Genomic DNA, 14,287 nt, shown 5'->3' on the forward strand with positions numbered 1-14,287 from the left:
GTGAGAAGGCCGCTGCTCACAAGCTTACAATCTATGGGACAATGGGAGTTTTACACATCAGGCTAAGTCTACATTTTGCATTTCGGCCCAGCCAGACTGCAAAGGTAAAAGTGATTTATAAGCTAAATGATCCTGTCACACAACAATGATGGTTGGTTGTTTTTTTTCTCATCCACATAACATTTGTATGTATAGCACAAATAGATCATATTGATTTCCCCTATACAATTCCTGCTGAGTGGTTTCCTCGCACACAAGTATCACCTGTAGCAAAAAGGGCAGCTTGTCAAGGTTGTTAATAGAATCACTGATAGTCTTTCTAGGAGTCAGCAAACTCCTGCTGCAGACAGGGTCAATCCTTCTCTGCACATGGAGCACAGGATCACTGGTGGAGCACACGGGTGTGATTCATTTCTGGTTTAGTAGGTAGTTAGTGCTGGGAACAGGACCTGATTATCCAATAGGCTGACTAGGCTGCAGCCTAGGGCACAAAATGTTTGGGAATGCAAAACTGTGATAGGAGAAGTATAAACTGAAAAATCATTTTAAAATAATAAAATAAAATTATTATAGCAATTCTCCAAAATAAGAAAACATGAAAGATAAATGTAGTAAGGTTTCAAACTTGACGTATTCCCATGGTAAATGCTGAAGTCCTCCTCGGGCGGGCGCTTGAGGATAAGCGGGTAGGAGAGAGAAGGATGGCGGCAGACGCAGGCGTGACAGCCCTCTCCCCCTTCAGCAGTGCGCATTCATGCCTCTGCTCTGCTATACAGTTCTGATTTTTATGAAAATGAAATGAGTGACAAAGATTGTTGTGACCCTTTTAAAAAAACAAGTGGATCAAAAACAAAAGAACAAAAACACTGGCGAGGAGGGTGAAGGAAGCTGGATTTTAAATTAAAGACAAGTTCATTTTACTTACCTTGTATTAGCCTGGCGTGGCAACTGAGTGGGCACTGAGGACATATTAGACTAGGGCCGCCTGAACCCGTAATCAGGTCCTGGCTGGGAAGGACGTATAAATAGCTGATTTTGTGTTGTGACGCTGGTGGTTAGGGAGGCGACTGTTTAGCTAGAAGCAGGGTCACGGGAAACTGTAAATACTTTTGTGTATTTGATGCTGGAACTACACCTCTTGCTGTACCATCCTGACATCCCTGAATAAAGTGCAGCAAAGTGGTTCAGCACAATCCATATGAGCATCATCTATTTGCTGTGCTTATCATACACCCCTCTTGCCATCAGTATATGCAGACTTGCCCACTGTCCCTGTTTTCCTGGGTTGTAAAGATGTGCCCTATTTTTCAGTAGTGATTATAAACATGATCTCCGGCACCCCAGAGGCTTTATGAACAGGATAATGTAGACTCTGAGCCTATATCTCTGGCACCCCAGAGGCTTTATGAACAGGATAATGTAGACTCTGAGCCTATATCTCTGGCACCCTAGAGGCTTCATGAACAGGATAATGTAGACTCTGAGCCTATATCTCTGGCACCCTAGAGGCTTCATGAACAGGATAATGTAGACTCTGAGCCTATATCTCCGGCACCCCAGAGGCTTTATGAACAGGATAATGTAGACTCTGAGCCTATATCTCTGGCACCCCAGAGGCTTCATGAACAGGATAATGTAGACTCTGAGCCTATATCCATATTTCTACATCCACAGAGAACTTTACTCTTTGCAGGACAGTTATCAGTTATTCATTTCTTACTATGCCGGTTACTTTACAGTGATCTTTGATCTTGGAGCAGAGGACGGTTCTCCAGCAATTGATGACGATCTGCAAAGGATTTGAATTTGTGAGAAGCTTGGACATAGTGCGGAGTACACCTTCTTCCAGACGGACCTTAACCTGGATGTGAAGGCAGGCATCTCAGAATCACCAACGGAAAGAGCAGAAGAGAGTTAGCTTTTGGGTGGAACCCGAGGTTACAGAAGAACGGGGATGTATGTGTTGCGGAATGGCAGGAATTGTTGTATGCAAACTCCGCCCAAGTTAAGAGAGAGGACCAGTTATCATGGAATTTGGAAACATAGATCCGCAGGAACTGTTCCAAGGAGTGGTTGGTTCATTCTGTCTGACCATTCGATTGAGGGTGATAAGCTGAGGACAAACTGATATTGATTCCAAAGGAATTGCAAAAGGACCTCCAGAATTGTGCAATAAACTGTGACCCTCGATCCGAGACAATGTGTTCAGGAAGGCGGTGGAGACGGAAGATATGTGTAATGAATAAGGTGGCCAAGCTTCTGGCATCCAGGAGTTTTGGTAAGTGTACGAAGTGTGCCATTTTGCTGAAACGGTCAACCACCCAAGCTCCGAGACAGAGAATCAGCCTTGGTATTCTTTGATCCTAGACGGTAAGTGATGAGAAAGTTGAACCGGGTGAAAAACAAAGCCCAGCGGGTCTGCCGAGGATTTAGAGTTTTGGCAGTCTGAATATACTAAAGGTTTTTGTGGTCAGTGAAGATTGTTTTAACATTAGCTGCTCCTTCTAACCAATGCCGCCACTCTTCGAGGGCCCACTTGATGGCTGATAATTCCCGATTCCCATCATCATAATTAATTTCAGCAGGCAAGAATTTCCTGGACAGATATGCATACGGATGCAATTTCTTGCTTTGTGGATCTCTTTGAGAGAGAATGGCGCCTCCTTTTACATCTGAAGCGTCCACATCTACATTGAACGGGAGTTCAGGGTCTGGGTGCCTAAGAATGGGAGCAGATGTGAAGGCGGCCTTAAGGGCAGAAAAGCTCGCCAACGCCTCCGAAGACCAATTAGTCGTGCCTGCGCCCTTCCGGGTGAGAGCGGTAATAGGAGCCACCAGGGAAGGAAATGAGCGTATAAACCTTCGATAGTAATTAGCAAAGCCAAGGAACCTTTGAATCGCCTTGAGGTTTGTAGGAAGAACCCAGTCCTGGATTGGTTGGACTTTACTGGGATCCATGGAGAAACCAGATGAAGAAATGATATATCCTAAGAAGGCCATCCTGGAGACTTCAAACTCGCATTTCTCCTACTGGGGATTTGGAGGGACGGATAAATCCTTTCTTCAGATTCTCTTCCACGTACTGCTATATAGCTTGGGTCTCTGGGACAGACAAAGAGTACAGACGCCCTTTGGGCAATTTTGAACCGGGTATAATGTCAATAGCACAGTCATAGTCCCGATGAGGTGGGAGAGAGTCAGCCTTTTGTTTACAGAACACATCACTGAAGTCCTGGTAGGGTGCAGGTAGCGATTCTGGACTGGGCCGGAGAGTCCTAAGAGGTAGGGTTAAGCATGTGGAAGAGCACTCTGGACTCCAACGGATGATCTCCCCCTTTTTCCAATCAATAATAGGATTATGACTTTACAGCCAATGGTACCCCAAAATCAATGGAACAGAGGGACGGGTGATAAGGAAGAAAGAGACCTCCATAGTATGGAGAGCCCTTACAGACAAATGAACCGATGGAGTCTTAGCGAGTATTCTACCCCCAATCAAAGGGTTTCTATCGAGACCGCAGACGGTAATGCTTGATCCCAGTCTGACTTCAGGAATACCAAGCGTCTTAGCCAGGTGGATGTCCAGAAAGTTACCTGCTGCACCACTGTTGAGGAAGGCTGTCACCTCCATGGACTTATCGCGGAAGCCTAGATGTTCAGGAACCAACAAAGAGTTTTCTGAAGAGATTACTTGGAAATCTAAGCGCACCTCTTCACCGGCGATTAGGTTTAGGCGTTTGCCGACTTGCTAGCACAGGAACGAACTTGGTGACCCGATTGGCCACAATACAGACAGAGACCTAGAGAGCGTCGTCTGGAATGTTGCTCGGGAGGCAGACGGTAAGTGCCCAACTGCATGGGTTCAGGGGAATCCAGAAGAGTAGAACCAGACTTGAGTGGTGAGCAAGGAGGTATAGATGACTCTCTTTCAGCTTTCCTCTCTCTGATTTGATGATCAATCTTGATGACAAGTTGCATCAAATCTTCAAGTGAGGTAGGTACAGGATACTGAACAAGGAAGGCCTTGATCTGCTCTGTAAGGCCCAAGCGGAACTGACTCCGCAGCGCCGGATCATTCCACTCACTATCAGTTGACCATGGCCGGAATTCCGCACAATACTCCTCAGCAGAACGACGTACTTGCCTTAACGCCCGGAGATGGGACTCAGCTGAGGCCACCCTGTCTGAGTCATCATATAGCAGACCCAAGGCCTGGAAGAAGGCATCCACGGATGGTAAGGATGGACTCGTTGGCAGAAGGGAGAAGGCCCAGGACTGGGGATCGCCCTGAAGTAGAGTTTATAATACCGACTCTTTGCTGCTCAGAGCCAGAGGAGCGTGGTCTCAGGCGAAAGTATAAACTGCAAATCTCCTTAAAGTTGCGAAAGGCGGGACTGCTTCCCGAGAATCGATCGGGCAAATTCAGTTTTGGCTCCGGAGAGACACCAGAGGAGGCCTACTGAGGCTGCGGGTTTCTGGAGACCTCTTCTTGTACTGACAAGCAATGAGATAACCCCTGCACAACTTGAGATATAGCCTGGATCTGATTAGCCAGGACCTGGGCTGGAGAAAGGTTCGGGTCGCTGTTGTCCATGGCAGAATTACCTCCAATCTTCACTGGCCGGTTATAATGTTATGGTCACCAGTGTGACATAAACTTGTAGAACAAGGGTAGAGGTCTTCACCTTTAGCAGCTGCCTTTCCCGTAGAGACTGGTTATGCTCACCGGTACTCGGGTGCCCCCAGGACTTATGCTCAGAGTAGTACAAGTTTATGCTTATACGGTGGCGCACAGGTACAGGAGGTAAAGCACAGAGTAGGATAGGCCAGAGATATGCGGACTGGATAGAGCACCGGTGATGTCAGATACCAGCAGGGTCAGGGACACAGGCAATGGTTCAGAGTCCGGGTACAGGCAATAGGTCAGGGTCACAGGCTATGGCCCAGGTACAGGCAGAAGATCAGGGTCACAGGCTATGGTTCAGAGTCCGGGTACAGGCAGAGGTCATACAAGTGAAAGCAATCCAAGGTTTAAACACCAATCAAACACAGAAGCAGGTAGCAGTACTGAGGCAGAATGCTATAACCGGCAGTGAGGCTCAGTCCTCACTGCCTTAAATAGTGCCAAGGGACAATCAGAGCAGGGCCCTACAAATTTCTGGCAGTGTTGCCAAATAAGAAAGCAGAGTGCCCAGCTGCTAAACTAATCAGCCTTAATAGGCTGATCTTGAACAGTCCTGCGCGCACATGGCTGTTTGACAGCTGGCCGGGCGCGGCGGCAGGTAGCCTGATGCATCCTGGTTGTTGCCCAGGCAACCGGGACGCATTAACCGGAGGTGATGCCCCGGTCATCACAGCAGCGGCCGGGACGCCACGAGCAGGACTCAGAGAATCGCGACGGTGCCCACGGCCGCCGCGGCTGCTGACAATATCTCAGTGAATATTGTAAATTACTTAATATAGTGAAATGCTGCATAGAGTAATAACATGCCTTATAGTGCTAACATTTAAACCAAATTTATCCTATGTGACTGTGACAAAACGAGTTTAATAACACGGTAGCCAGCCTGTCCCTCGTTTCTCACAAAATGTGGATTATAGCATGTACTTTTTATAGCCCTTGTTTTTGTTCCCCAGCTCAACAGAATACCACTGCAGTGTCTACTTACATGTGGATAAGGGGATATTGTAGCTCATTGTAAATATGTATATTGTGTATTGTATATTGATGATGTGGCAGTGAGGTTGTTATTCATTGTCCTTAAAGTGAAGCCAGGGGGGGTTATGGGTAGGGATCAGGTTGCAGGATACAGGTGAGGGGGAAGGCCAATTAGTATCCATTGCTCTCAACATGACTAGTTCAGGCATTTTGTCTAGAGCCCAGCAGGGGACCTTCTGTGGAAGTACAGCTCATCTCAACTCCCCCCTCCAACATCACCCACCAAAGGTTAAGAAGGATAGACCCAGGGGTTTGACCAAGGAGAGGAAAACACACTGGAAATTAGACCCTAGATATAAGGAGCCACTGCAGGGGGTGGGGGGGAGTGTAGATATTCATTCTGGGACTGATAGCTGCAGGGTGGCTGGTTTTAGAGTAGCCATTCTCTACCAGTGAAATACATAGACAGATCCATGGGTCGTGGGTCGGACAGCCAGGTGACTGTAACTCCTTAAGCTAGTAGGGTAAGGGACAGATAATGTGGTAAACCTGACTAGCATTTATTTACTGTGTGTACATAATAATCTAGGGCCTGATTCATCAAGGCACGGATCCGTATCTTTCCGCATTGTAATTTGCGTAGCGTACTCTAAAAGACGCAGACATTTATGCTACAGAAATTAGCATCTCAAAGTCGAAAAACACGCCCACCTGCGGTCCTTTAGACAACGTAGAAGAAGAAACAGTGGATCCCAAGCAATTTACATTAATGTAAGCAATGTATATGTCACAAGCAATGTGGGAGGTCCGACGAGTTTGTTTACATATAACAAAACAGAATCCCTGTGGATATTTTTTCAATACAGCTGGAACTGAATTATTCAGTATCAAGTTTTACATACGTTATACACTTTAAACAATGATTTTGGATTGCTTTTAATTAGCGTAATCAACACTATCCCTAAAAGACAGATTGCATAGGGCCTTTGTATGCTTTGGAGTTCAAGTGTGTATAGTATGGAAAATGCATGTACATCACTAGATTAAAATCAAATGCATAAAGAATATCTAAAAATGTATGTAGTTTTATAATTCCATCTGGATTGTTATTAAAATGCATATCATACACTTCCATAAACGATACATACACATAGTACAGTGCATACAACCTCTACACAGAAAAAGGGTGTGAGTCTGGATTAGAACTCATGACTGTCTTTTTGGAAGGTGAAGTAGCTAACCACTATCCCAAACTGAAATTTGAAAAAAATGGGGAAAAGAGCAACAATACAACATGTGTGCTACACAGGAAACTGATAGTTAATCATACTCTTCATTATTCATACAAATTACATACAAAATACATACAAAATAGGAATCTCACAGGTAGCTTAGTGGTTAGCATTTCGGACTCACAAAACTGCCGACATGAGTTCAAATACCAAGTATACCCATAACATCTGTGTGCAGATGGTGGTTTTTAATCACTCATCTAAGAAACTTACCCCAAATTTTTTTACTTTGTCCTACACGCTCGACCACAATGTCAAATATGCCCTCATATTTAACATGTATCTACCACTCTACTGCAACTTTATTATGGCAAGTTCCTTTCCTCATGGCTGACAATGTTAATGTTTGAACTTTCATAAAGCATCATGGGCCACAGTTCACGTGCACATTATTATGTGCAAGCTGACATATACGAATGGCCTAAGAGGGAGAGAGGGAGAGAGGGAGGGAGAGAGGGAGGGAGAGAGGGAGGGAGAGAGGGAGGGAGAGAGGGAGGGAGAGAGGGAGGGAGAGAGGTGGTGGATTTGGAGGGGACAGGCTCCTTGAAGTTACATGCAACATTGCCTGCAAACCTAGTTTAATCTGGATCTACGGTTTACAGATTATGTGATGTACTCAGCTTTACCCAAACAGAACGCTGACCACAGTTGAGTAGCATGGTGGTTTCCATCAGTTGTACTTCTGCCTTACAGCACGGAGGTCATGAGTTCAATTCTCAAACATGGACTGATCTGTGTATAGTTTGGATGTTCTCTTCAATGTGTGACTGGCTTTTCTCTTGTCTATCACTACAATGGCACATGATTTGGGGAACTAGTTAATTAGCTATGGCATATGCCATATACCTTTTTTAATGAATATTGCCCCCAGGGCACATTAATTATGTATCTGTTATTACTACGGATGGCCTACCTCTTGGAGGGGTGGATTGTTGTTGGAGGGCACATGTTCCTTTGGCTGACATGGAAATAGCAAATAGAAACCTTTATTTCTTCAGCTACTGCCTGTGCTTGGATGTGATTTCACCATCTTCTTGTCTTGCAAAATACTATAGCCAGCACCGGTTCAGCATGGTGGCTTATTATTTAGCACCTCTGAATCCCTGTGCTGGTGTCATGAGTTGGATTCCTGACCATTGCCTTATGTGTATGGAGTTACTGTTCTTCACATGTTAGTGTGGATTTCATTACAAAATACACAAAATACTTTGTGTATCTTCATTTGCTGATAGCCACAATTAGTAGGCCTATATAAATGTCGCTTAAATTTTAGTATTTTTGGAATCAATATCCATTCTTTATTGACATTAGACCCACATGTTGTGCATTTGCAATATATTAATAAAGACACACACACACCAATCTTTTTGTTTCTTAACTTTTGATTATTTGTAGAAAAAACATAAAAATGTAACTATTAACAATTATTACCCCCAAAACTATTTACAAATTTATATGTGCCACACTCTTACTTACAAGGCCCTCGCCAACTCCACTGCCCCCTACATCTCCACCCTCCTCTCTATTCATGCTCCATCCCGCCCTCTCCGATCTGCCAATGACCGTCGCTTCTCTTCCCCCCCTGATCACCTCCTCCCATGCGCGTATCCAAGACTTCGCCCGCGCTGCCCCCCTCCACTGAAACAAGCTCCCTCCCTCCATCAGAACTTCCCCTAATCTGTCCAGTTTCAAACGGGCTTTAAAAACCCACCTTTTTCTTAAAGCCTTCCAGTCTCCCACTTAATTTCCTACCTTTTCTTCTGCCTCTTCCCCTTCATTCCCCTTCCCTTATCCTTATCCTTAGTTCCTCCTTCTCTCCCTCTCTCCCCAGTGTCTCTCTGTCTGTCTACCCCACCCCTTAGATTGTACGCTCCTTTGAGCAGGGTCACCTCTCCTCCTGTCTTCACCACTTTTAACTCTGCTCTCCATCTACCTTGCCCTCCTCCTCTAAGACTCTCTTCCCCTGGGGGTCTCCCTATCATCCGTGCCCTCCTTCTTGGGCTCCGTCGTATGCGGACCTTCCCCTCTCCCCTCCCCTAGCTGTGCTTTGAGCTCACGGATTTACTGTGCTTATTGTTTACTGTACTGTGCTGTCTGTCCTCGTATTGTAATTTCGTTTGTCCCTGTACGGCGCTAGGGACACCTAGTGGTGCCCTATAAATAAAAATTAATAATAATAATAAGTCCATGCCCTTATTTTTTTTGTAGACTTTTTTAAAAAAATGTGCCTTTTTTTTAGTCTTTTTAGATAGCGGTCAATGTCGACCTGCAGTTCTGTGGCCGATGGGGGGAGGTGTGGCAACCGCCAAGCTTACTCAACGTATGCTGTAAAACAAATAAAGAAACAAATAATTCCATGGCACACTAATTTTACAAGCAGACAGGACTTACTAAAGATGTGTACTGTTACATAACTTTAAACTGTTAGGCCTCTTGCTCCAAATGCATTTGCCAGCCCATTAGACATTGATAAGGCTTTGTGTTGCATTTTTAGAGATATACAAAATTCTGGTGTGCCCAGGGGAGAGGGGCGTGGACAGGGTCGTCTTAACAGCATTATAGGCCCTAGGGCAAAGCAGTACCCGGGGCTCTACCTACACAATCACTCACAGGAATCCAAAGAAAATTATCAAGAAAATTCAGCTCATACTTATTGGTACCCACCACAAAATCAGTGTTTTTAAAATAAAACGCCTGCTGAAGAGCAGACATTAATCTATAAACGTTTGGCTAATATAACACGACCCTTTTTTTGGTAAAGCAAGATTTTCCATTCACACAAATTACTCAGTTATTAAGTCATACAGACAGAGGTGGCACAGTACAAAATTACTAGGAATTATTTATTATTAAACAAGTGTTCAACTAAACTTTAGCTCGCTTTATTGCAAGAGAATTGTTTTATAATTGCATTAAAAATCCATAGAATAATATGAACTGACATGTTGACAGGCCTATCGGGCCCGTCTGTTCGTGTGGTCCCTGCCCTGCGTGGCCATGTGTTAAGATGGCCCTGGCTGTGGTTTTCTTGTTTACATAAAATCAAATTTGTAGGGCCATTATGATTGAAACCTGTGACATTGATGTCACCTTTTAATCAACATGTGTGACAGCAGGGATTATTTACAAGTATAATGAACACCGCAATGTTATCCAAATCTGAAAAACCTTTCATGTAAATACTTAATATCTCCTAACGCCTTACCAACTTGAGGCACCACCAGCTGACCGTTGGCCTCCTGGTCCGGCTGGGTCTCGGGTTCTGGCTCCGCCGCCGCCTCCAACTCCGACTCAGCCTCACCAGAGGCGGAGGACTGGGGCTCAGGCTGAGACTCGGCCTCAGATTTGTTGTCCGACTCCTCCTCCGCCCTGCCCCTTCGCCTCTGGGTCGGCTTCTCCCTCGCCTTTGGCATTGGTATCGCCATCCTCATTGGCCCGGACTGGCACCTGCTGTTGCTGCGGCTGCTGTTGTGACGGATGTGGCTGCTCCTCCTCCTCCTCCACCACAGGCTGGTGGCGTTGCCGCCGTTCCCAACGTGCCTGGTCTGTTTTAAACAAGCCAAAAATAAACAGGGTATTGTTCAAAGATTCACCAGCTTAATATACGATAGTAGTACGATAATCATGTGATCAGACATTTTAAGTTAACTTCTCATTGCCAGCACAGACAAATATTAACTACTACAAAAGAAAGGATATAAACATAATAGACACAAACCACTTCACATGACCTGTAACAAATGATTGTTTTTGGTATAGGGATGGGGAATATCTCAGTGGCCTAGTGGTTAGCACTTCGGTCTCACAGCACTGGGGTCAGGCGTTCGAGTCCTGACCATGTCCTTATCTGTGTGGAGTTTGCATGTGTTGACTCCAACACTCCAAAAACATACTACTGGGCGGTTAATTTGCTGATTTCAAAAATTGCCAGTAGTCTGTGTGGATATGTTAGGGAATTTTAGTCTGTAAGCTCCAATGGGGCAGGTACTGATGTGAATGAGTTCTCTCTCTACAGCGCCACTGAATTAGTGAAGGGATATCAAATACTGTGGATGATTAGAATACTTTTGAAATCGTCCTTTGTTGGGTCTCCCTCACATTGCAAACAGCCAGTTAATGAATGACTGATTAGGTATAGCTAGTACAGTAGGTAATATGTTTGCACCTTATGGGACCTTAGAGAAATGGGACCTTCGAAATCTCTGAAACTGAGCTAAGGACTTGGTTTTCCAAGCTGGCGTTCAAATGTTTTTGCAATAATAAAAACACATCCGCCACTATCATCTTCAATTGGTTTTTTAGCTAAGGTCATCAAGTTACAGCACTGGGGTCAAGAGTTGGAGAGTTTGAATCCCAAACCTGCATTAATGTTCTGGAGTTTCTCCATCAATCATTTAGGAAAGTAAATGTTCATCAGCAAATTTTAGGAGACAGGAGCCAAAGCAGGTTGAGTGCATTGTAAGGTGAATGACCTTTCTACTGTGGAGGAAGATTGATATGTAGTGGTAGGCGATGTCAGGTGATTTGGGTGAACATATTTTGAAACATATACCAAAAATAGATGCTTAAACGTGTTTTCGGCGATTAATAGAGAACTCACTTCTTATAATCTCCTTCCATAGCAACTGTGGCCGACGCCGGTGGAAGTCGCTACAGCACCGCTGGAGCTGGACAACAGTCCTGCGTTTGCTATACCGCAGGCGAAGGTGTCTGCGGACCCTTTGATATGCCCTCAGTTTGACCTCATTGGACATATATCTCACGAAGCTCACGCCGAGAGAAAATAGCTGCCATCATCTTTTCTCTCAAAAGACTACTCTGCAGTACTCTGCGCTGATTGGTTCTCTGAGCACGTATGGGTGCGCTCACGTCTCACGCGGATCTTTCAGACTCCTGTGTGTGTAATGGTGGCCTCTCCATCCAAAAACATGGCGGCCAGCGCAGGTGAGACGAGTACACCAAAAAAAAACCAGGGACTATATAGTCTACACTCTTAATCCTCTTTATGGCTTTCTTTTGCATTTACCTTACATTTCAAATCACATTGTTTTGTTCCTGTTCAGAAATTGGAATGGGAGATAGGTCAGTCAACTGTGTTTCCAACGTTATTAACAATGTAAGTTCAGAAACGGTACAAATCAAATGTTTGTTCTAAAGCACTCTTTTGTTTGGATGACTGTAAACATATTACTAGTTAGACGACTGTGAGCTTAACACATCCTTGTGCCTGTGTAAGTCATTTTTTGATCAAGTCCTTAGTTATACTACGAAATCATCATGGCACTTTGACAAATAAACATGTTCAGTTTTCTACATTATCCACACACATTTCACTGTGAATTGGTTTTGTTCTTTGGTGTGTTAATTGCAAAAGGACACTATGAAGTTGCATGCTTTGTACTAATCAGCCATTTAACGGCATATTCTTTGTCATTTCCGCCACAGATGGGCTGACTATAAACTAAGGCTCAAGCGTAAAATATCAAAAGCATGGGAACATGCCCGAGCAACTGGCGGGGGCCCTCCCTTGGAGGCGGGATTAACACCTATCGAGAAGCGTGCAAGCGTTGTCATTTCAATGGCCGAAAGTGTTGGGGTGGGCGACAATGATACCGGCTCTAGCTCACCCCAAGTAGGACAGCTCTCTCCCCTAGGTACATGATGATTCTCATTATTTAATGTCTGTTAATGTTTGTGTTTTGTATCTGCACATGTGACAACTCTCATGATGTGTCTTCTGTCAAACTTTACTGTCAAAATGTGTTTGCCTATCACATACTAGTAAATTAAATGTACACCCTGAATAGAAATTGTCTTAATATGTTGGCCCATTTTACAATCTGCTAACGAAATACGATTCTTAATCTGTTAAAATGCTACATCATGCTTGTGTCTTTTTGTTTTAAAATGTAAATTTTTGGGTCAAACTTTGGTTTTTAAATCTTCTCTTCTCTTTTTCTCTATATACAGAACGTGAAGACCAGGCTGCTGGTGATGTGGAGGAGCCTCAGAGGGAGCAGGTTGAACTCTCGAGGGTGCAGACACTCTCACTCGTATCGCAACGATTTGAAGCCATCACTGAATCACTGTTCACTAATGTTGCACACACTGCAAGCACTCTACCCCGCATGGAACACCAACTCACCACTTTGAATAGCACACTCACCACACAACTGTCCACTCTCAATTCCACCTTTACAAATATTGCAACACTCCTGGGTGATCTCTTGCACGCCTACTCCCAACGCACTTCAGGCACATTACCTTCACCCATTTAACCCCCTACCACAGCTACTTCATTCACGTCTCTATTCCCCCTCCTTGCCCAGTGTTTTGCCCCCCTCCCTGTCCCTAGCCTTGCCAATCTACTTTCCGAGACCCTTGCCCATCTCCCTGCCCATGCTCTTGCCCTTCTCCTTTCCCATGCTCTTGCCTCCCCCCCTGCCCAGGCCCCTGCACCTTCACTGCGTCGATCACAATCTGCTGCCCTTGAGAGTTCGGATGCTTTCTCTGAGGCCTCCACATCACGGCAAACGAGAAGCCAGTCCTGTCGTGGGATGGGCCCAGGGCCAAAAAAATAAAAGACGCAATAATGTGCGATATTTATTTTTCATTTTTTTGGTTAGACCATTGTCTAAAATTGATGATATAATAATAATAAAAAAAATTCTAATTAAACTATTTTGTTGTTACTTATTGTAGGCATATTAAGTCTTGATGGTAAAATTCATACATATTTGACAGTGTCAGGACATTGTTATCTCAGAACACTGAGTCTACATTCCTTCAAACAATCATTGCAAAGGCATTTATGTTTAAAATGGTCTGCCAAATTGTTGAAAAACTGTCATCCTATGTCTAATTGTGCCAAAGATTGTGAGGGGGGAAATAATACACATACCCAGGCCCGGCGCTCCCATTAGGCAACGTTAGGCAGTTGTCTAGGGCACCGGGCTCTGAAGGGCGCCACAGGATTAAAAAGCAGATATACTTTTTATTGTAAAACTGTGCGGCGACCGCGGGCATACCTTCCACAGCCGCCTCACAGCTATGGATCCCCATCGCCGCAACGGCCCGCACATACTGAACGGGCTCAGCACCTGCTCTGCTCCTACCAAGCAAAACTTTGTGCTCCGGAACAGCAGATGGGGCGGGCGCACCTCCGTCTCCTCCACTCCCCCTCCCCTCACTGACTGTCGGGCGTGACATCATCATCAGGGCCCGACAGTGTCAGTGAGGGACGGGACCCTGCAGAGAGGAGCAGCGTCATGGAGTTTAAGGTAAGGAAAGTCCTGGGGGCGGATATTTTGGGGGGGTGGTGGATTTTTTTTTGGGG

The sequence above is a fragment of the Mixophyes fleayi genome, chromosome 10 (genome assembly GCF_038048845.1).
Source record: "Mixophyes fleayi isolate aMixFle1 chromosome 10, aMixFle1.hap1, whole genome shotgun sequence".
NCBI classification, from domain to species: Eukaryota; Metazoa; Chordata; class Amphibia; order Anura; family Limnodynastidae; genus Mixophyes; species Mixophyes fleayi.